At 45.1% G+C, this 22,432-nt stretch overlaps 1 non-coding gene across 1 annotated transcript; it reads left to right on the top strand.

The window, feature by feature from the left end:
- The first annotated feature begins 15,886 nt into the window (after positions 1-15,886).
- Trnaa-cgc (transfer RNA alanine (anticodon CGC)) lies at positions 15,887-15,959 on the top strand. Its single transcript has one exon. It is a non-coding gene; the product is annotated as a tRNA-Ala (tRNA).
- Positions 15,960-22,432: the final 6,473 nt, after the last annotated feature.

Below are 22,432 nucleotides of genomic sequence, written 5' to 3'. Positions count from 1 at the left end.
TCCAAACCGTCATCGAACCCATAGTTCTACCATTCCTAGACCGGCAAGGGAACTTGCTGTTCCAACAGGACAATGCACGTCCGCATGTATCCCGTGCCACCCAACGTGTTCTAGAAGGTGTAAGTCAACTACCCTGGCCAGCAAGATCTCCGGATCTGTCCCCCATTGAGCATGTTTGGGACTGGATGAAGCGTCGTCTCACGCGGTCTGCACGTCCAGCACGAACGCTGGTCCAACTGAGGCGCCAGGTGGAAATGGCATGGCAAGCCGTTCCACAGGACTACATCCAGCATCTCTACGATCGTCTCCATGGGAGAATAGCAGCCTGCATTGCTGCGAAAGGTGGATATACACTGTACTAGTGCCGACATTGTGCATGCTCTGTTGCCTGTGTCTATGTGCCTGTGGTTCTGTCAGTGTGATCATGTGATGTATCTGACCCCAGGAATGTGTCAAGAAAGTTTCCCCTTCCTGGGACAATGAATTCACGGTGTTCTTATTTCAATTTGCAGGAGTGTACAAATTAAATCATAATTTCCCAGAGTGCGGAGTATGCGCTGATATGAAACTTCCTGACAGATTAAAACTGTTTGTCGGACCGACACTCGAACTCAGGACCTTTGCCTTTCGCGGGCAAGTGCTTTACCAACTGAGCAGCCCAAGCACGACTCACGTCTCGTCTTCGCAGCTTTACTTCTGCCAGTATCTCGTGTCCTACCTTCCAAACTTCACAGAAGCTCTCCTGCGAACCTTGCAGAACTAAAGTTTGGAATGTAGGAGACGAGGCACTGGCAGAAGTAAAGCTGTGAGGACGGGGCATAAGTCGTGTTTGGGTAGCTCAGTTGGTAGAGCACTTGCCCGCGAAAGGCAAAGGTCCCGAGTTCGAGTGTTGGCCCGGGTCACAGTTTCAATCTGCCAGTAAGTTTGAAATCATATTCTTCTTACTATTCTGTATACCTACAGTAAGTGAAATTTAAAATTTAAACGGTCAGGAACGATATCAAATAATGAATGTCCAGCAGTATTTATGTGACCTTCAATTTATATTGAAATATATTGTCATTTAAGCTGTAAATATTCATATTCTACTGTACGTCTTCATCTCTCCGAAATGCCACCCCCAGAACCCATAGAAGAAATCGCGAAGAGGGATAAGAGGAGAAATGGATTCTACTTCTGTCTCTGCTAATGAGACCACACTCTTTAAGCCCCGTATAAAGCTGCTGTTACCGTCGCCGTCTTGCAGAATTCAATTAAGGAAGAAAATACTTTATTTACTACCATTAAATTTTTAAATTTTTCTCTTTTTATCAGTTTTCCCAAAAAGAGCCAATGGAAGTTGATTATTAATAACTAAACATTCTGACCTCTGTAACGGATTTCTTTCCTTAGATGTAGATGCTTTCTATGATGAACAACAAAACATGATTTTGTTTAATGCGAAGACATACCAAAATTTTGTTGTACCATGACGTTATTCATTACAAACAAAGATCACTGTTGTTAATAATTTCAAGTTCTGAAGATAATGTAATCGTTAGCAATGAAGCCCATTGAGACAGAACTATCGTCAAAACCTAACTGTAGAAGTTTTCTTTTCCGTTCTCTAATGGCGTTCTCAATATACAGGGCGCAGCACAGCTCCTTTGACGAACTTCCTAATGATTTAGTATGGGCCGAAACAAGAAAAAATATCTCGTAAACATGCAGCTCTGAAAGTATGCGTTTCAGAGACCGACATGTTTTCACGTTCGGTACAGTGAAAAACATTTATTGTACTGAAAACTTGTTCATTGATCTTGAGGTATGCAGTCACCATACTTTTTCTTGTTTTGGTACATACTACCACCTCAAGGTGTGTCGGTGGAGTTTGGTTCATCTCGTATAAATGAAATAAACTCTGCGACGAAGAGGAGCCTTTTACTGGCTCACGTTTATGTAATCTGAGATTACCTTGCCCGGCTTATTGTTTTCATGGAGGTTTTCGGGTCTTCTATAAGATACATGGGGCTTTCCATTTTGTTCAGTATGTCCCGTAGCTTGTTCCTGAGCAGTCTTTTAAAGGCTTTGACATACGAAAATGTTTAATTTTGAGTTACTGTAATTTTATCTGGTGTGTTTAGGACGTTATCAATATCGCGGTTCTAGCACGGAAGTTAAAAAGTGCTCTCGAAAGGGTACACATAGTTAAAGTCGTCTCAATACCATTGAAATATGGTGACCAGGAATTCACAAATACTGAGATCTAGTGTTCACTCCATTCTACCACGGTCTCATTCAGAGCTGGGTGTGCGAACCCTCCCTCAATAAGGAACACTTCTCATTTTACATGCCTGTTTCTGATGCGGTTGAAGTGGTTTTAGATTTTTCTTTGCAGTTTAATGCCTGTACGCGGTGCTGTGGGGTCAATTGACTCTCCATGCCTTGTCCAGCAACCAGTTTCGAATTAGACCTCCAGCACTCCTCTAAATGGCAAGGAGCTTGTTGATGCAGACTGTTGAGATCCCCTAAGTTAAGGTCTGTACGACATAGCTCATTACCTGCCCGAAGTATTTCTTCACCGTGAGACTGCGACTTAATCTACTTCTACATTTAATCTACATACACAATCCGCAAGCCACCGTTCGGTGCTTGGCGGAGGGTACCCTGTACAACTACTAATCGTCTCCTTTCTTGTTACACTCGCAGATAGAGGGAATCGAGCTCACAAATAGGCCTATAAAAGAGCGAAGGAATAACGACAATCTTCATGGTCTTTACGCGAAATATATGCTGGCAGCAGTAGGATTGTTCTACAGGTTCTACAGTGGGATTCGATGCCGGCTGTCTAAATTTTCTCGAAAGAGTTTCTTGAAGGGAAGTTCACCTTCCCTACAGAGATTTCTATTTGAGTTCCAGAAGAATCTCCGTAACACTTTCGTGTTGTTCGAATATGCTGGTAACAAACCTAGCAGTCTGCTTCTGAATTGCTTCGTGTCTTTCTTTAATACGACCTGATGCGGATCCCAAACACTCAGGCAATACACAAGAATAGGTCGCACTAGCGTCCTATATGCGCCTCCTTTGCATATGAAGCAGACTTTCCTAAAATTGTTGCAATAAACCGAAGTCGACCATTTGTCTTCCTACCACAGTCCTCACAGTCTCGATCAAATTCATATTTCTTTGCGACTTAGGCTCAGATGTTTAAACGACGTGACCGCGGGAAGCAGGATATTACAAATGCTGTATTCGAACATTACGGGCTTGTTTTTTCTACTCATCCGCATTAACTTACCGTTTGCCACATTTAGAGCCAGCTGTTTTTCATCGCAGCAACTACAAATTTTTCTAAGACATCTTGTATCATCCTAATGTCACTGATCTTCGACACCTTTCCCTACAAAACAGCGTCATCAGCAAACAATCTCAGACTGCTGCCCACCCTATCCGCGAGATCATTTATGTACCAGGTTAATCAAAAAGAAGGAACAGATTTTAAACACTTATATATTCCAAATTACAAAAGGTAGCATTATAAGACAGAAACAGCCATTGCCGCCGGTTCAAATTTTAAACTGTTGTCTTTCTTCACGGAGTGAACTGTGACAGGACTAATCTATCTAGACATGCTTCATCTTGCATAAAGGTGAAGTCCTCTACATCATCTCCAACTTGAGGAATTAACCAGTTTTGGTGCCCCACCTCATTTTTCTAAGCACTATCTACGTTACCTGAACGGCACCATTCCAGAGGGAGGGAGGGGCAGATAAACTTCACCGCCGGTGGCCTCCCAAGTCTCCAGACCTCACACTGGGTTACTTAAAAGATCGCGTTTTCATCCCCCCTATGTCTGACGCGCTTTAAAGTCTGCGACATCGTATTGTTAAAGTTGTGAATTCGGTAACGACAGATCAGTTTCTTCGTGTATGGCAGAAAATGAGCCATCGTTTTGATATTTGTCGTTTAACACATGGTGCTCAACATTAAATGGACAAAAATTTGTAATTTTCTCTTACCAGGAGCGTTGGAACTGTGTTTCTATCTCTTGTAGTTTGGAAACAATACATGTTTGCTATTATTATTTGTATACAAGATTTCAGTCTTTTCACACTTCCCTCTGGAACTCCTTACGATACCTTTCGTCGAGGACAGCATATTGGGTTGTCTTAAGAAGTCTTCGAGCCATTCACATGTCGGGAAAGATATTCCGTATCCTCATACCTTCATAAACAACCCGCGGTTCAATATCATGTCAAATGCTTTTCTGAAATCTGGAAATATGGAAACTTCTCATATGATACACTGCGAACTGTGGATGAAAGGCAGTAGGCAAAGGGAAAGCCGAGTTTTACACCAGCAATACTTTTCGTATTGATTCGTGGACGTAAGCTTTTCGGGGTCTAGGAAATTTATTATATTAAGAACTCCGAATAAGTTTTAGAATTCGGTAGCAAACTAATGGTTGAGATATAGGTATGTAATTCTGCGGATCTGTCCTTTTAATCCTTACGTACAGGAGTCGCCTTCGCTTCTTTCCAGTGGCTTGGGACTTAGCTTGCATTTATCGCGAATCGCTTGCCCAGTGCAAAGTAAGCGGCCAGCACCGTTGAGTATGATTTGTAAAACCGAACTGGGATTCCATCCAGAGCTGGCGACTTACTTGCTTTCAACTCTTTCAATTGTTTCTCAACCCCAGGGATGCTTATTGACACTGTCGTCGATACGGGACCCTGTGCGATGGTCAAACGACGGCATCTTTGTCTAATTATCGTGCGTGAACGGTTTCTTAAACGTGGAATTTAAAACTTTGGTGTGGCAGTTGAACATAGCAAAGCTAAAGCCGGACTGGTCAACGATTGAGTGAATGGGAGCTTTAGAACCACTTATCGATTTTACATAGGACCAGAATATTTTCGGATTCTCAGCCATATCTTTTGCTAAGGTATGACGGCAGTAGTAATTGTATGCTTGATACGTAGAGGAGACTCGTGCACCTCCGAAAAGATCTAACCATTGCCTGTCGTCATTTGCCTTGTCACATTCTCGATTCAAAAGAGAGGGTGCACACACTTTTCCAGAGCACTGACCAACAATTCCTCTGAATTTTGTTTAGGACCTGTTGGACACAATCATATTGGGGCTAAATGACTGCAGTTCATTGTCTATGTGATATGCTACGAACTGCTCATTTGCTCTGTCTAGGAGAAATCCACTTCCACTCTACAGACGAATTAAATTTAGTGGTTCATGGTGTGGTTTCCTGTAGTCATGTCCTAGTTCATGAACCACGGGCAACGTATGAGTGGCAAAGTAAGTGGTCCCGACAGTCGGGATACCAGTTACGTTGGAATAAAGCTGGGCATCTCGGACATATTCTGAGTCGTGGTCACCTTTGTGCTCATACGGCAAAGACTACCAAATCCACCGGTTAGTCCCTCAACCGTTAGGGGTAAAACTCAATGGGACTCGGGGCAAGCCGGCCGCGGTGGTCTAGCGGTTCTGGCGCTGCAGTCCGGAGCCGCGGGACTGCTACGGTCGCAGGTTCGAATCCTGCCACGGGCATGGGTGTGTGTGATGTCCTTAGGTTAGTTAGGTTTAAGTAGTTCTAAGTTCTAGGGGACTTATGACCTAAGATGTTGAGTCCCCTAGTGCTCAGAGCCATTTGAACCATTTTTGACTCTGGGCAAGCAAGGCTAGCAACCTGCTTCCCTGGTACTTTAAATATGATGCTGGCAACAATCAGAGCAAAATGCCTTGGACCTTTGTCAGTTAGAGGTGGGACTCCGTCACCTCCAAACCAGGGACTCCCAAGATACGACTTGACAAACAAATGGTAATGAGATGGGGAGCCATTGATATCAATGGGCCGGCCGAAGTGGCCGTGCGGTTAGAGGCGCTGCAGTCTGGAACCGCAAGACCGCTACGGTCGCAGGTTCGAATCCTGCCTCGGGCACGGATGTTTGTGATGTCCTTAGGTTAGTTAGGTTTAACTAGTTTTAAGTTCTAGGGGACTAATGACCTCAGCAGTTGAGTCCCATAGTGCTCAGAGCCATTTGAACCATTTGATATCAATGGGGGCTACTCTGGGAAGAAGGTAGAGCTGGCAGAGGCTGCAAGTAAGATGGGGCTGGACGTTTTAGCTGTTAGTGACATTCGGATAAGGGGTGAGAAAGAGGAAGTGGGAGAATACAAGGTCTACCTGTCAGGAGTCAAAGCAGGAATAGCACAATGGGGTGTAGGGCTTTACATCAGGAAAGAAATGGAACCCAGCGTAGTCGCAGTAAGGTATGTAAACGAACGACTGATGTGGATAGATTTGACAGTGTCTAGCAAGAAAATTAGGATTGTGTCAGTATATTCGCATTGTGAAGGGACAAATCAAGATAAGATGGATAGTTTTTATGAGGCACTCAGTGATGTAGTTGTTAGAGTAAAGGACAAGGACAGTGTTCTGCTCATGGGTGATTTTAATACCAGGATTGGAAATCGAACTGAAGGGTATGAAAAGGTTATGGGTAAATTTGGAGAGGATATGGAGGCCAACAGGAACGGGAAACAACTCTTGGATTTCTGTGCCAGTATGGGCTTAGTTGTGGTGTCACCGCCGGACACCACACTTGCTAGGTGGTAGCTTAAATCGGCCGCGGTCCATTTAGTACATGTCGGACCCGCGTGTCGCCACTGTGTGATCGCAGACCTAGCGCCACCACAAGGCAGGTCTCGAGATACGAGATAGCACTCGCCCCAGTTGTACGGACGACATTGCTAGCGACAATACGGACGAAGCCTCCCTCTCATTTGCCGAGAGACAGTTAGAATAGCCTTCTGATAAGTCCATGGCTACGACCTAGCAAGGCGCCATTAGCCTTACCTAGTTTGAGAGTTATCGTATAAATGTCTCAAGAAGAACGCTGAATTCATCAAAGAATAAAAGTTAAGTATAAAGCAGCTACGTACTTTTCTTGCTACCATTCAATAGTTATCCAGTTCCAGACATGACGCCAGTCGGCGTGTGTGTATGTGTGCCTTTCTTTCGGCTCCCTTCCCAGTGTGGCGTAGCAAGCTTGTTACGCCACAACATTAGTAATCACAAACTCCTTTTTTAAACATAAGAACATTCACCGGTATACTTGGGAAGGCAGGGGAACCAGATCTGTCATTGACTATATAGTAACAGATCAGGAATTCAGGAAGGCTGTGAGGGATACACGTGTATTCAGGGGATTCTTTGATGACACTGGTCATTATTTAATCTGCAGTGAAATTGGGATTGTGAGGCCGAAAGTGCAGGAGGTCAGGTCCATATGTAGGAGGATAAGAGTGGAGAAACTTCAGGATAAAGAAATCAGGCGCAAGTACATAACAGCGATCTCAGAAAGGTACCAGTTAGTTGAATGTAGTCAATTACAGTCATTGGAAAAGGAATGGACAAGGTACAGGGACACAGTACTAGAAGTGGCTAAAGAATGTCTTGGAACGGTAGTGTGTAAAAGTAGGATGAAGCAAACAGCTTGGTGGAATGACACAGTCAAGGCAGCCTGTAAAAGGAAAAAGAAGGCGTATCAAAAATGGCTACATACTAGAACTCAGGTAGACAGAGAAAGTTATGTTGAAGAAAGATAATTGCAGCATCCAAGAAGAAATCTTGGAAAGACTTTGGAAACAGGTTGGAGACTATGGGTCAAGCTGCTGGATAAAGGGAATATTTTGAAGAGCTGCTCAATGTAGGTGAAAATACAATCAGCAATGTTTCAGATTTCGAGGTAGAATGGCATAGGAATGATGATGGAAGTTGTAACCTCCCCACAAAAATGAATGATAATTATTAAATATAAATGGAGCCATGTGTAACCTCCCCGTAAAAATATGAAAATGAAAAGAATTGAATAGAATTGCGAATAGTGCCAAATGTTAGCTTCCCACAGTAATAAAACTCAATGATAATAAAAATGTGCAAAAATGTTAAGTCCCCACAAAATTAACGTTAAGATCAACCTGATAAATTTTATAAGGGCAGCATCGCTGACCTTAGGCCCTGTGCAATAATTAATCTGATAAATTGATTCTGGGAGGAAAAGCATAGAAAATATTGTTCCAATTGGAATGATTCTTTTCTTAAAAACGATTGCTTTGAAAACAAAATTATTATTGGGGCATTTCTTGGACAAATTAATTACAATTGACATACATTACATTATCAGATGTGCGCAATGCTGCTTCATTACCTTATTTAACTATATACCTCGTCCTGAATCGTGACCAGAGACCCATGTCGACGCCGGCCGACTCCTCACACACAACTCCGACTCGTAACTGAACTACATGCTCTCGCTACTCGCTACGTGCAACTACTGCACTCACGCGCGGTCAAGCGCAGACTAGCAACGATAAACAACTCTCTGGTCAGAGATTCTGTCATGCCTCGCCATCGCTGCTACTGAATACGTACGCGTTTCAAAGTAGGATCACATTTGAGGAAGTGGAGAAAATGGTCAATAGATTGCAGTGCAATAAAGCAGCTGGGGTGGATGAAATTAAGTCAGAACTCATCAAATACAGTGAAATGTCAAGTCTTAAATGGCTACACAGGATAACTTAAATGGCCTGGGAGTCGGGACATGTTCCATCAGACTGGACAAAAGCAGTAATCACACCAATCTTTAAACATGGAAACAGAAAAGATTGTAACAACTACAGAGGTATCTCTTTAATCAGCGTTGTGGGTAAAATCTTCTCAGGTATTGTTGAAAGGAAAGATCGAGTATTAGTTGAGGACCAATTGGATGAAAATCAGTGTGGGTTTAGGCCTCTTAGAGGTTGTCAGGACCAGATCTTTAGCTTACAGCAAATAATGGAGAAGTGTTACGAGTGGAACAGGGAATTGTATCTATGCTTTATAGATCTAGAAAAGGCATATGACCGGGTTCCTAGGTCGAAGTTATTTTCTGTTCTACGAGATTATGGAATAGGAGGCAAACTTTTGCAAGCAATTAAAGGTCTTTACATGGATAGTCAGGCAGCAGTTAGAGTTGACAGTAAATTGAGTTCATGGTTCAGTGTAGTTTCAGGGGTAAGACAAGGCTGCAACCTGTCTCCACTGTTGTTCATATTATTTATGGATCATATGTTGAAAACAATAGACTGGCTGGGTGAGATTAAGATATATGTGAACACAAAATAAGCAGTCTTGCATATGCGGATGACTTAGTTGTGATGGCAGATTCGATTGAAAGTTTGCAAAGTAATATTTCAGAGCTAGACCAGAAATGTAAGGACTATGGTATGAAGATTAGCATCTCCAAAACGAAAGTAATGGCAGTGGGAAAGAGATATAATCGGATTGAGTGCCAAATAGGAGGAACAAAGTTAGAACAGGTGGACGGTTTCAAGTACTTAGGATGCATATTCTCACAGGATGGCAACAGTGAAAGAACTGGAAGCGAGGTGTAGCAAAGCTAATGCAGTGAGCGCTCAGCTACGATCTACTGTCATCTGCAAGAAGGAAGTCAGTACCAAGACTAAGTTATCCGTGCACCGTTCAATCTTCCGACCAACTTCGTTGTATGGGAGTGAAAGCGGGGTGGATTCGGGTTAGCTTATCAACAAGGTTGAGGTTACGGATATGAAAGTAGCTAGGATGATTGCAGGTACTAGTAGATGGGAACAATGGCAGGAGGGTGTCCACAATGAGGAGATCAAAGAAAAACTGGGAATGATGTAGCAGTCAGGGCGAACAGGCTTAGATGGTGGGGTCATGTTACACGCGTTGGAGAAGCAAGGTTACCCAAGAGACTCATGGGTTCAGCAGTAGAGGGTAGGAGGAGTCGGATCAGACCAAGGAGAAGGTACCTGGATTCGGTTAAGAATGATTTTGAAGTAATAGGTTTAACATCAGATGAGGCACCAATGTTAGCTCTGAATAGGGGATCATGGAGGAATTTTATAAGGGGGCTATGATTATGCCTGTCAGCGTTCAGTCTGGAGCAGTCTTAAATGATGATGATGGAATATTCATCCCAAGACAAATTTTGCTTCCGAAAGTACCGATGAATCCGAATGATTAACAGCATTAACACTGGTTATAGGGAAACGGATAGAAATCAGTCTTGCTCACTCATTAAAACATTTTTTGCCAAAAGTTTATCGTAGAAAGTCAAAATTTGGGGACGAACGCTGAAAGATGGGATGACCTTCATCAGCAAAGAAGGGCACATAATCTTAATCTGCTAGGTCACGTTGCAGAGGAACAGTGGGGCCCGTGGAATACCACTGTATGGCTGTCCAAATCGTCACTGATCCCCCGCCACGCTACATTCTTGCCAGCAAGGAGTCTGCGCCGTAGGCTTGGGACGTCGAAGGGCAGACGTGAACTCTGTCAGGAGTTTGAAGTAATGGAAGAAAGTGTTGACTCATCCGACCAAATGACTGAGTCAAACTTCAAGTTTTATGGCTTCGGCACCACTGTTTCTCCTGTTACGGGTATTTGCTCATCGTTGTGTGGTTTTGGAATTCCAGCTTATGGAGTTTCCGCCTTTTTTTTATCCTGAGAGTTTCGCGACTGGGACATTCAGTTCTGCAGTGACTTTTCCAGCTTTTCCACAGTCCTTTTCAGTGACCGTTTGTCTCTATCACTCAAGACACGCTTACGTCTTTATTTTGGCTTCGTCTATATTTTTCTGGTTTCCCTGTATGCAGAATAAAACTTCGATACTGTGGTGTCACCGCCAGACACCACACTTGCTAGGTGGTAGCATTTAAATCGGCCGCGGTCCGCTAGTATACGTCGGACCCGCGTGTCGCCACTGTCAGTGATAGCAGACCGAGCGCCACCACACGGCAGGTCTAGAGAGACGTCCTGGCACTCGCCCAGTTGTACAGCCGACTTTGCTAGCAATGCTACTCTGACAAATACGCTCTCATTTGCCGAGACGATAGCATAGCCTTCAGCTACGTCATTTGCTACGACCTAGCAAGGCGCCATTACCAATTATTATTGCTATTATACTTGTGTATCATCAAGAGCGATGTTCTACAACTATGAATTAAAGTTAAGTATTCCAGAAGCTATGTACTATTTTTGGCTACTGTAATTACCGTCATTGTTCCAGACCTCACGCCATCCTGCGTGAGCTTAACGCGTGCTATTCGGCTACCCGTCCTAGTGGATTGGCTATCGGGTCAGTCCACAACAGATACGGAGTGTCTTGAACACCTAACACGGCCACCTTGGGTACGGAAGCACCAATCATACGAGCACCAACGATTTGGCCACGTTCGAATTCACTCAGCTGCGACATACCTGCATAGCACTCACAACTACACCGAGCAGTTTTCTAACCGTGGCTGACATTTGCAAGGTGGTGTGGGCTTTGCACAGAAGTGGTTCGTTGTCAGATCGGCTACTATCTTGTTGAAGCCTCCATGTCTTGCTGTGTTTCCACGATTTCGATCAGCCTGTGTATCTCGAATTATAGAACACGTTGACTGTCGCCCGTACATAATGAGGAAGGCAACAAGACGTTCTGCTATTGATGCTGCTGCAACCCAAACTACTGCCTAAACGTATGCCGAAGCACAGTGTTGAACGCGAGTACTTGCCGGGTTTCAGAAGACGAGTGCGCAAAAACTACAAGAAGTACAAAGCAGACAACTCTGTGTATACAGCCTCTCTCTAGGTTCGAAGCTCACATCACAGATACTGAATATGGGCACCGTTTGTTAACGGGCCGAACGTTTAATACGGGAAGGAGACCAACTGTAATTCACAGATGTCGCCTGGGAAGGAGCATCAACAGCAGTCCACTTCGGATATATTTCCATTGGGTTGCTACCTGAGGCGCGAGCTAATTTGATGCGACAATATGCAGTGGATGATTTGCCTACATGTTCTGACATGCCATGGCGTTGTTGCATTGGAGGACAGGCATGTATTATAAATCGAAACTTGGCATTGATGCTCTATCCATCACGTGTGTCATTCTTCTGTCTAACTTCAGGGTGTCAGAAAACAACTGTGTGAAAGCCACACATGATACGATGGCTGGTATTAGTTATTGCGATATTTGCATTTAAGTAAGACACTGTACGAAATTCGAAAACAGTTTGCAATGATAAATAGAGGTATGTTTGTGTTTGGTGCATAATACATAATGCATTACTGCATATGAAATTCAAAGAAAAATTCAAAACAAAATCAATCTCAACAAAATTGATCTTATATACACCCACACATAAAAAAAAAGTTTTACATCACCTCGGTTCCGAGAGTTCCGGAACCTCTACAGAAAATTGAACATCGTCCTTGAATGTTGTTCTCTATTCCAGAGACAATGGATACTCGACCTGGCAAATTAACAGGGCCTTCTCAACTAGAGCCAGGAACCGGGAAGTGGATAAAGAGGACAACGCGCCAGCCAAGTCCTAGCTTTTCTTCCCTTCGTTGGAAATATTAAGAATCCACGCTATTTTGAAGCAGATAATTTTCATGTGGAAGTGGTTTTTCGCCCACCAGGTAAGATTTCGGGTTTGCTGCGATCGGTGAAAGATGATTTGTTACTACGGAAGGCGGGTATTTACAAAATACCGTGTCAGTGTGGTATGGCCTATGTAGGACAGACAACGCGTACAGTGGAAGAGCGTTGTATGGAACATCAACGTTGCACTCGCCTACTGCAACCCAGTAAGTCTGCAGTTGCAGAACATTGTATTTCCAACAGACATTCAAGGGACTACGACAAAACTTCGATTTTGACCACAGAAACAACTTTTTTTGGACTCCATTATCAAAGAATCCGTTGAAATACTCATCGCGCGAAATCTGATGAACCGTGACAGTAGTCAGCAATTGAATAACGCGTGGAATCCCGTCATCTCCAAAATCTGCTCGAGACGAAGACGCCAGAAGACTTCGATAGCTGCGGCCAGCGACAATACCGACAGCAGCCGAGTCTTGCAGTTCCAACAGCGAGGGCACTGTAGCTGGGCGGTGTGGTCCTTCTGCCTCCACGACTGCAACAATGCGTGGCAGTACCATCAGCGCACAATATAAGACAGAGCGGAGAACGTCTTCGTCAGTCCTCGTTCGGCTCACCTGAAGATAGCTGGCAGTTAACAGTTGAAATATCGTCCAATGAAGTTTACGACGACCGGCTGCAAGCCCAAAATCTTTTTGAACAACATAATACATCATTTCCGCCCTTTTTATTACTCATGAAAACCATACATGCGTGTTGTACCACCATACAGTGAGACCTTCAGAGGTGGTGGTCAAGATTGCTGTACATATTGGTACCTCTAATACCCAGCAGCACGTCCTCTTGCATTGATGCATGCCTGTATTCGTCGTGGCATACTATCCATAAGTTCATCAATGCACTGTTGGTTCAGATTGTAGGGTGGCAGAGTAAATGGACAGATTTGCACCTTACATGAAACCTTTACAAATCGCAATGAGAAGGTGAAGATGACACATAACGTAAATCGACAGTTATCACTTTCTGCATTACATATTGATAGGCAAATGTTCTCATGACAGTCAGTTCACGGTAATTAACACACCATTCCTATACAATCTATGTGTTTGAGCGGAAGGTAGAACAGGGAAAGCGAGTTGAGTCGCTTTTAGTTTTGAAAAGCCAGCTCCACAATGGCTTAGCGAAACCGTGTTGCGGGAGGTACGCCGACAACCACTTAAAGGGGGTGGCAGGAAAGAAGACAGCGACCACGGGCCAGGTGATTCAAGCTGGAGGGGTCGCCTGTAGCGAGGGCATCGGTACAAGGGCAGAGAAGAAGCTTTAGAAAACTTTGTTCGTATCCCACTGGAATTTCGAAACGCAAACAAGTGACGCATTTTCTTCCAGCGAGTGTGTGACACGGAAAGGTCAATGTAATTTACGCATCTAGAATGGGCCACAAAACGTCAGATTTGCGGACTCACTTGGAGGGAGAAAACTACTGAACTTTCGACGCAGTTTGATAGAAGGGACGTTGAGATTGGTGAAGAGTGTTTCTACAAAATGAGAAGATTGCTCCTATTAGTCGAAAAAAGCTGTGACGTGAAAAAGGAACCAAAGTGGAGGGAGGCAGTTCTGCCATGAATAGGACAAGAGAAATTTTGTGGAGTGGTCTCTTCTCTGAACTGACATCAAGTGCAGCATGGAGTGCTTAACACACTGTACGATGCAGAGAGGAAATTGGTGTGGACACTGCGTTCACAGCGGCTGCACTCCACCTAAAATTAGCTGTAGCAACGTTTAGCTCCAACTGTGGAGAAATGAACCAGCCAATTTAGTGAATTTTTCTTGCCAGAACTGAGAGGTCACAATAATGTGCACGCTGCTCAAACCATGCAAGTGTATATCGCCACAGAATAAGACTAGAGTGGAGTACATGTTTTCTCGCATAACGAGGAACATAGGGAAAATTTCTGCTGGAAAGTTCAGCGAAGGCTAGATTAGTTTCGTAGGAATTTCAGTGGGAGAGAGCGGCGTTGCAGACAGCAGCACATCGCAGCTTAAGGTAAATACCACGTGCAGAGGTGTAAACTTTGTTGGTTCCCCAGCTTGCGTTCACTGTACACACGAGTGGCCTTGGTTAATCAAGTGACAAATTTGAGCGCAAGATTACTCATCCACCGTAGACTTGATTGTCATCCTAAATAGTAACCAACTTCATCAGTACTACGAAAATCGTCCGAGTCAAACATCACAACATATGTGTAGGAGCAATTTTGTAAGGAAATGTCCAATTAGACTTTCATATTATTGAGCTTAGGATTAATGTTCTTTCAGAGAATTAATATTTAACATTGTTGTGTACAAAATTATTTCACTTTTTGATGTTGGCAAGATGCATTATCCATTGTTTGTTTTTATGTTGTCGAGTTGAAAAATGTGTGAAAACCTGTAATGTGGTGAGAAATATCGTGACAAACTTGTCATTTCACCTTACACAGTTGTTTTTTCTTATTCTTGAATTGAAAACAAAACCCCCGCAACCATACAGGATTGCCCCACTCCTCAACGGCGATTTGGCGTAGATCCCTCAGAGTGGTTGGTGGTTCACGTCGCCCATAAACACCCCTTTTCAGTCTATGCCAGGCGTTTTCGATAGGGTTCATGTCTAGAGAACAAGCTTACCACTCTAATCGAGCGACGCCGTTATCCTGGAGGAAGATGTGCACGATGGAGGCGCGAATTGTCGTCCATGAAGACGAATGCCTCGTCAATATGCTGCCTGTATGGTTGCACTATCGGTCGGAGGATGGCATTCACGTACCGTGCAACCGTCATGGTGCCTTCCATGACCACCAGTGGTGTACGTCGGCCCCACATAATGCCACCCCAAAACTGCAGGGAAAGTCCACCTTGCTGCCCTCGCTGGACAGTGTGTCTAAGGCGTTCAGCCGGACCGGGTTGTCTCCAATCACGTCTCCGACGATTGGTTGAAGGCATACGCGACACTCATCGGTGCGGAGAACGTGATGCCAATCCTGAGCGGTCCGTTTGGCATGTTATTGGGCCAATCTGTACCGCGCTGCATGGTACCGGGTTGCAAAGGTGGACCTCGCCATGGACGTCGGGAGAGAAGTTGCGCATCATGCAGCCTATTGCGCAGAATTTGAGTCTTATTTCGTGCAGCCACAGGACGTCGAGTTACATTATTCAACATGGTGGCGTTGCTGTCACGGTTCCTCCAAGCCATAATCCGTAGGTAGCGGTCATCCACTGCAGTAGTAGCCCTGTTCGGACATTGAGGGGAGAGAGACAGGAACTGTCGATGTCATGCCTCGCTTTGACGTTCACTCCGAGACGCCTGGACACTTCCATTGTTGAGGGCCCTTCCTGGCACAAAGTAACAATGCGGATGCTATCCACAGCGATACTGATCGTCTAGACATGGACCGAGCGAGGTGGTGCAGTGGTTAGCACACTGGACTCGCATTCGGGAGGACGACGGTTCAATCCCGTCTCCAGCCATCCTGATTTAGGTTTTCCGTGATTTCCCTAAATCGTTTCAGGCAAATGCCAGGATGGTTCCTTTGAAAGGGCACGGCCGAATTCCTTCCAAATCCTTCCCTAACACGAGCTTGCGCTCCGTCTCTAATGACCTCGTTGTCGACGGGACGTTAAACACTAACCACCACCACCGTCTAGACATGGTTGAACCACAGACAACAGAGCCATGTACCTCCTTCCCGATCGGCTGATGGGGCCCCCTCTGATAGGTGCTTCTCATGCATGGTTGTTTGCATCTTTGTGAATATTGTATCATAGACACAGTCCCTTTGACTGTTCAGAGATGTCACTAAATCCGTCCAGTCAGCGTCTATCTTCAAGAGTTCTGGGAACCGGGGGTGATCAAAAACTTATTTTGATGTGTGTAGCTTACTCATTTGCGATTGTGGTAAAGACATAATAAAATATCAACAACATTCCTCACATCTCAAACGGTTTGAGATATCGAAACAAGACTTTGGCAAGTGATAGAATGCAAAGAGGAGAGTACTTTCCCATATGCTTACTACGCTAAACTTCGTTATCTAATGTGTTATACCTCTAATAACAGACTTTTTCCATTAAAAAACGTCTTTTTTAAGGTCATCGATAGCTAGTCAAATGAGAAATGCTATGGGTTTTGGAACAACGTAAGTGAAGATATTACAAATTTATTTTTGTGCCGAGGACGTGCTCTTTTCTTCAGTTCCTCACCTAGTAAATCACTTTCTTAGAATTCTCTCGCAACTGCGGCTATACAACATGTTGACGAGGTGACATTATGTGAACTCCGCTGTGTTTTGACGAAAGAAGCAAATTCTGAAATGGCAACAAGAGAAATGTAAGTTTTAGTCAAAATTCGTTACTCATGAGGCTTCTCTGAAATTTACTAATGGCTAACAAGTCAGGCGAAAATGAATCGATGCTTTTGTTGCATTTTCAGGGGAATTCTTCGTAGATACTAACTGAAGGAGATGTGTCAGATCTTCTTGCATGGCCACCATGCGAATGTAGGCGTGGAGATACTGTACTTAACATGTACAACAAGTAAGTGCTTAGGCTTCCCTCCAGCACTGAGCATTTGCCCTACAGTGTGCTGACTGTCTGCTCGCAACCCCCACTGCTACCATTCTCCCCAAGCTTACCCTGTCCATTGCTGATTCACACGCTATGTTATTCTATGCCCACTCTACTTATGAATATCTCTATATTTAAACACATTCATTTCCCTAAGATTTCACCAAATTGTTGCAAGATGGGCAAGATAAAATTATTGCTTTATTATGACTGACACTTACTGATGGTCTTTAATTAACTCTATTTTGGGTGATCAGTCTTCTGATAGGGCGAAAAAGATTGAGACTGGATAGGAAATCATATCAGGCTGCATCAGACCTGAGTAGCAAACTATCACATCTAACCTGCTCATTATTTTTTTGTATGTATTTCGATTTTGTCCTCAGAGTTTCTCTCCACTATCATGGAAGTTATGCCCTGATTCCCTACCAGGTGTCCTGTCACACTGTTTCTTCTATTTGTAAGTGTTTTCCATGTATTGCTTTTCTCCATCACTTCACAGAAAATTAACTCATCATATGGCGGCCAAGTAACCAGTGGGAGTTCACTGTCATCATCCTCTGACAACGGTAGCTCGATCCTAGCTTTTTCACACATGCAGTTAACCCTCTGGAAGATGACATCATCATTGGGTGTAATATCAAGCATGAAGGGTTGCAGGTGGTTCGATGTTCGCGTAGTCCACAGCCGTAAAGGTGCCTTCGATTACTGCTACAGGTCACGGGGAAATCGATGTTAGAGACGAGTTGTATAGTTCGTGCAGCCATACGAAGTATGACGGCGTATCTGTACATGACACACTACCTGGTGTATCAAAAACGCGATTCATCCGACTAGGCGACATGTTCACACTGATCCGCTGTCCAATATCGGCGCTCATCGACGTGGGGGTCGTCTGCTGGGGAGGCACGTAGTCAACAACGCCTGCTGATCGGGGTGTCCTGCGACACTTATGCCTACACCATTATAGTACTCTGCCGTCAATACGCCACAGACTGACGTCTGTCCTGCTTTACAGGGCGGATAGGCCTACAACCTCCATGAATTCTGACTTCACCTGCTCCTGGTTTCAACGTCCTTCAACTTTTTTCCATAGGTGCTCATGAGAGTAGTGAGTGACAGCCTGTAATATATTGATTATTCCTTGCTATTGTAGTGTTATCTTGAAGCGAGAAAGCAGAGACGATGCTGAGGTCAGACGAAACTAGGAGAGAGATTGTTACATGAAGTAAACCGTAAGGGGAGAGTCCTGCGAAAATTCAGACGCCCACAGACGCTGTCCCAAGGGCGCTAGCTACTCTTCAAGGAATTAACATGTAGCTTCATATGTCGTCTATACGCTGGGGTAGGTTGCCACCGTAGAACTTTGTAACCAACAGGCACGTATTAGCGTATAATGCGAGCTTGACACCACCTCTAAGAACAGCAACGTCAGTAGGCTCACAAAGGCTAGAAAGAGAGCAAAAACTCCAAGAAACTGTTGACGTAGCAGTCCCTATTCTGGGAAGCGCGAGGGGCTGGGCTAAATGACGTATAACAATAATGTTGCAAGCCGTATTTGGTGGAGCAGTTACGCTTAGCTTTCAGCTGAACAATGTTGATACCAAATACGGACTTACTTAGTGCAGCTGCATTAACAGCCCCACCTTAGGAGCAGTGGAGAAGACCTAACTAAACCGTGACTGGCATGCATCCGCGCGGGATTAGCCGAGCGGTCTTAGGCACTGCAGTCATGGACTGTGCGGCTGGTCCCGGCGGAGGTTCGAGTCCTTGTTCACACCTGACGTCTCACCTCCCGAGAAACGGACGGAGGGACCAATCGGCACTTTCGGAAGGTATCAGCTCGGTTAATCAATCACCTCTCCCTGGGCCTGGCCATTTCCAGGGGTTACATATGTGTCCTACCTGTATACCCGGGGCGGAGAATCACGCATTACCCCGTCATCGGCTACGCATGGGAATGCATGGGTCAGCCTTCAGACACGCGCAGGCAGGAAAAAAGAGAAAGGGAGGAACAAAGAAAGGGAAAGGAAAGAAGACAAGTCTCAAACACCGCAGCGAAGAAAGGGCAAAGAGAAGAGGTAAGGAAAAGATAACGACAAAAGAAAGTCAAAGACTTGCCAGCAGAGAAAGCGAAGAAGAGAGACTGTTGTACAGTTTCGAGCGTCTGTCTCCAGACATAGGCACTAAACATACTGCCAGAGGGGGAGACAGGGAAGGAAGGGAAGGGAAGGAAGGGAAGGAATGAGGCGGCGGTGAGGGGGGGGGGGAGGGCCAAGATGGGGGATGGGGAAGGATGCGGAAAAGGAAGGTATGCAGCCCGGAAAGGAAGGAGGGCCACATTAGCTCGTGGTCCCATGCTCGCTACGCACGTATCCACAAAAGAGTTGTGGACCCCCTGGGTGGATATTTGTGTGTGTGTGTGTGTGTGTGTGTGTGTGTGTGTGTGTGTGTGTGTGTGTGTGTGTGTGTCCTTAGGATAATTTATGTTAAGTAGTGTGTAAGCTTAGCAAGTAAGTCCCATAAGATTTCACACACATTTGAACATTTTTTGATACTCCATTCGTCACTGCTCCGTGTAGGTACACTGGTGTGCAAGCCATAGAAACGAAAGTAACATTCGCATGATGTGACACTGTGAATTAACATAGCTCGATGAAACTTCTGCAGTATATGGAACAAAATGCTACAGTACTGTACAGTACAGTACAGTACAGTAGGTAACTGAAAGAAATACATGATCAGACAGACAGACAGACAGACAGACAGTAGTAACACTTTTATGCAAAGACTGTAATTACACTGAACTCACGGTGATTAGTGAGGTCCCTCCGACATTACAAACGACAGTACCTTGTTCTTAGTAGGGTAGGTGACCACTGCAGATGGCACTGCATGGTGGGTGTGGTGTCACCGCCAGACAGCACACTTGCTAGGTGGTAGCATAAATCGGCCGCGGTCCATTTAGTACATGTCGGACCCGCGTGTCGCCACTGTGTGATCGCAGACCTAGCGCCACCACAAGGCAGGTCTCGAGATACGATATAGCACTCGCCCCAGTTGTACGGACGACATTGCTAGAGACCATACGGACGAAGCCTTCCTCTCATTTGCCGAGAGACAGTTAGAATAGCCTTCTGCTAAGTCCATGGCTACGACCTAGCAAGGCGCCAATTGTAACAGTGCATGGATCTTACGAGTCGCATTTGTATAGTCAAGAGAGATGTATCACAAGGAGTAATTAAAGTTAAGTATATTCCAAAGCTACTTATTTTCTTGATAGCAGTCATAACATATCTTGTTCCAGAATTCACGCCCGTCTGCGTTAGATAGCGTGCCTATCGGCCCCCTCAAAATAACACTGAGTCGGCACTTCTGTCGACACATCATTTGGCGACGAGTAAAGAGTTCTTTCTAATTGCTTACATTTATTTGTGTCATGGCTTCGCCACAATCTCCAGCTATACTGTCCGAATTTTATCGCTTGCAGAATCAGCAGACGCAGGCGTTATTGGATGCCCTTGGACAGCTCGTCCAGGGTCAACGTGCACTGCAACACGATGCGGCAGCCGCCGCTTCACCGCTACCGCAGCCACAACATGCAGTTGCACCGCAGTTTCGCCAGTTTGACCAAACCCACGAGACTTGGACAGAATGGTCCCGACAGTTCGCCTTCCATCTAGCCGCCTACAGAATTCAAGGTAATGAGCGGCAGCTGTTTTTGCTTTCTTGTGTCGGTGTGTCCACCTACCGTGTGATAGTGAAATTGTTTCCCCGACGGGACGTAGCAACTCTGTCCTACGAGGAAATTTTGTCTGCTTTAACTGTTTCTTTGAAATAGGCATATAATGTGGTTGCAAAAAGGTATACGTTCTTTCGTACAAAACGTACGGCCGGTCAAACTAATAGGGAGTGGGTAGCAACATTGCAAGGACTTACTAGGGAGTGTTCTTTTGACTGTGACTGTGGCCTTTCTTATTCAGATACAATGGTGCGTGATGCAATTGCACAGAACGTTTCTGATGTTCGCATACGGGAGCAAATTTTGAAACTAGTAAATCCCTCCCTTCAACAAGTGATAGACATATTGGATAGACAACACACTTGACTGTGCTCAGGAATCTTTTGAAACTTCGCCAGCCGTGTGTAACATTAACCGGCCCGCTGGACGCGTTGCGCGGCCCGGTAACCGGCCCTCGCGGACTTCGACGCAGCTGCCGCCGCGCTCTAAGCCAGGTGTGCCGCGCCAGCACACAAATGCAGTGAAATCATGCCCACGGTGTGCTACTAGACATTCGCGTGAACATTGCCCGTCACGCCAAGCTATTTGCTTTTTCTGCAATAGGAAGGGACATGTTCAAAGTGTTTGCCAGAAAAAGCTCAGTTCAGACAATCACAACCATTCCAGGCCCTTTGCTTCGCGCCGGAATCGAACCAAGGACACTCAGGATCGTGGACCTTCGCCCATGGACATTCATGTCGTTCCTTCCACCCCGTCCAGTGCCACTTTCTCTAACAGTGACTGTGTTCGTCCCACAAAAACTGTGCGTCGACGTCGCCGGAAATCACGTCAATTCGCAAGTGATTCTGTACCAGTGTCTGTTCAAATTGCCCAAAACAGTCGCTCTTGTCGTCAGCAGGACAATAAACTTTTTGTAGATTTGGACTTTAATGGCACGGTCATACCGTTCCAGCTCGATACCGGAGCTGCTGTTTCATTGCTCAATCACGACACGTACAAACAACTGGGCGAACCTCCGTTGCGTTCCGCAAATGTTAAGCTAACCACATATTCTGGACAGCTCATCCCTGTGTTAGGACAGTGCAGCCTTCTTGCCACATATAAGGGACAAACAAAGCTTGTGTCATTTTACGTTCTTCGTTCTTCTTCTGCAGTGAACTTGTTTGGTTTAGATTTATTTCAGTTGTTTAACATGTCTATTGTAAATCAGGTCCTATCAGTGAATCAGACTGTGCCTGCAGACAGTGTTTCTCGTTTATGTGACGAATTTGCAGACATTTTTGCACCGGGCCTGGGTTGCGCTAAAAACTACGCAGCACATTTGGAACTGAACGTTAACGCGCAACCGAAATTTTTCAGAGCGCGCAATGTTCCTCACGCATTGCGTGTTGCGGTCGCAAGAACATTACCCGATTTCGAATCACAAGGTGTGAGTGAATGTGCGCAATGCCTCTTTCCTTTCAGCTCCGCTCAATCGCTTGCGCCGTACAGGTGTTCCGTTTCTCTGGACGACGGAATGCGTACGCGCCTTTCGCCGGTTGAAATCGGCGTTGCTTTCTATTACTTGCCTCAAGCCTTTCGATCCCCAGAAACCCCTTTTGTTAATGGTTGATGCGTCGGATTTCGGGATCGGTGC

This window comes from Schistocerca serialis, chromosome 1, assembly GCF_023864345.2.
Source record: "Schistocerca serialis cubense isolate TAMUIC-IGC-003099 chromosome 1, iqSchSeri2.2, whole genome shotgun sequence".
Taxonomy (NCBI): Eukaryota; Metazoa; Arthropoda; class Insecta; order Orthoptera; family Acrididae; genus Schistocerca; species Schistocerca serialis.
Note: the sequence above shows the minus strand (reverse complement) of the source record. Positions and strands in the feature narration are given on the sequence as shown.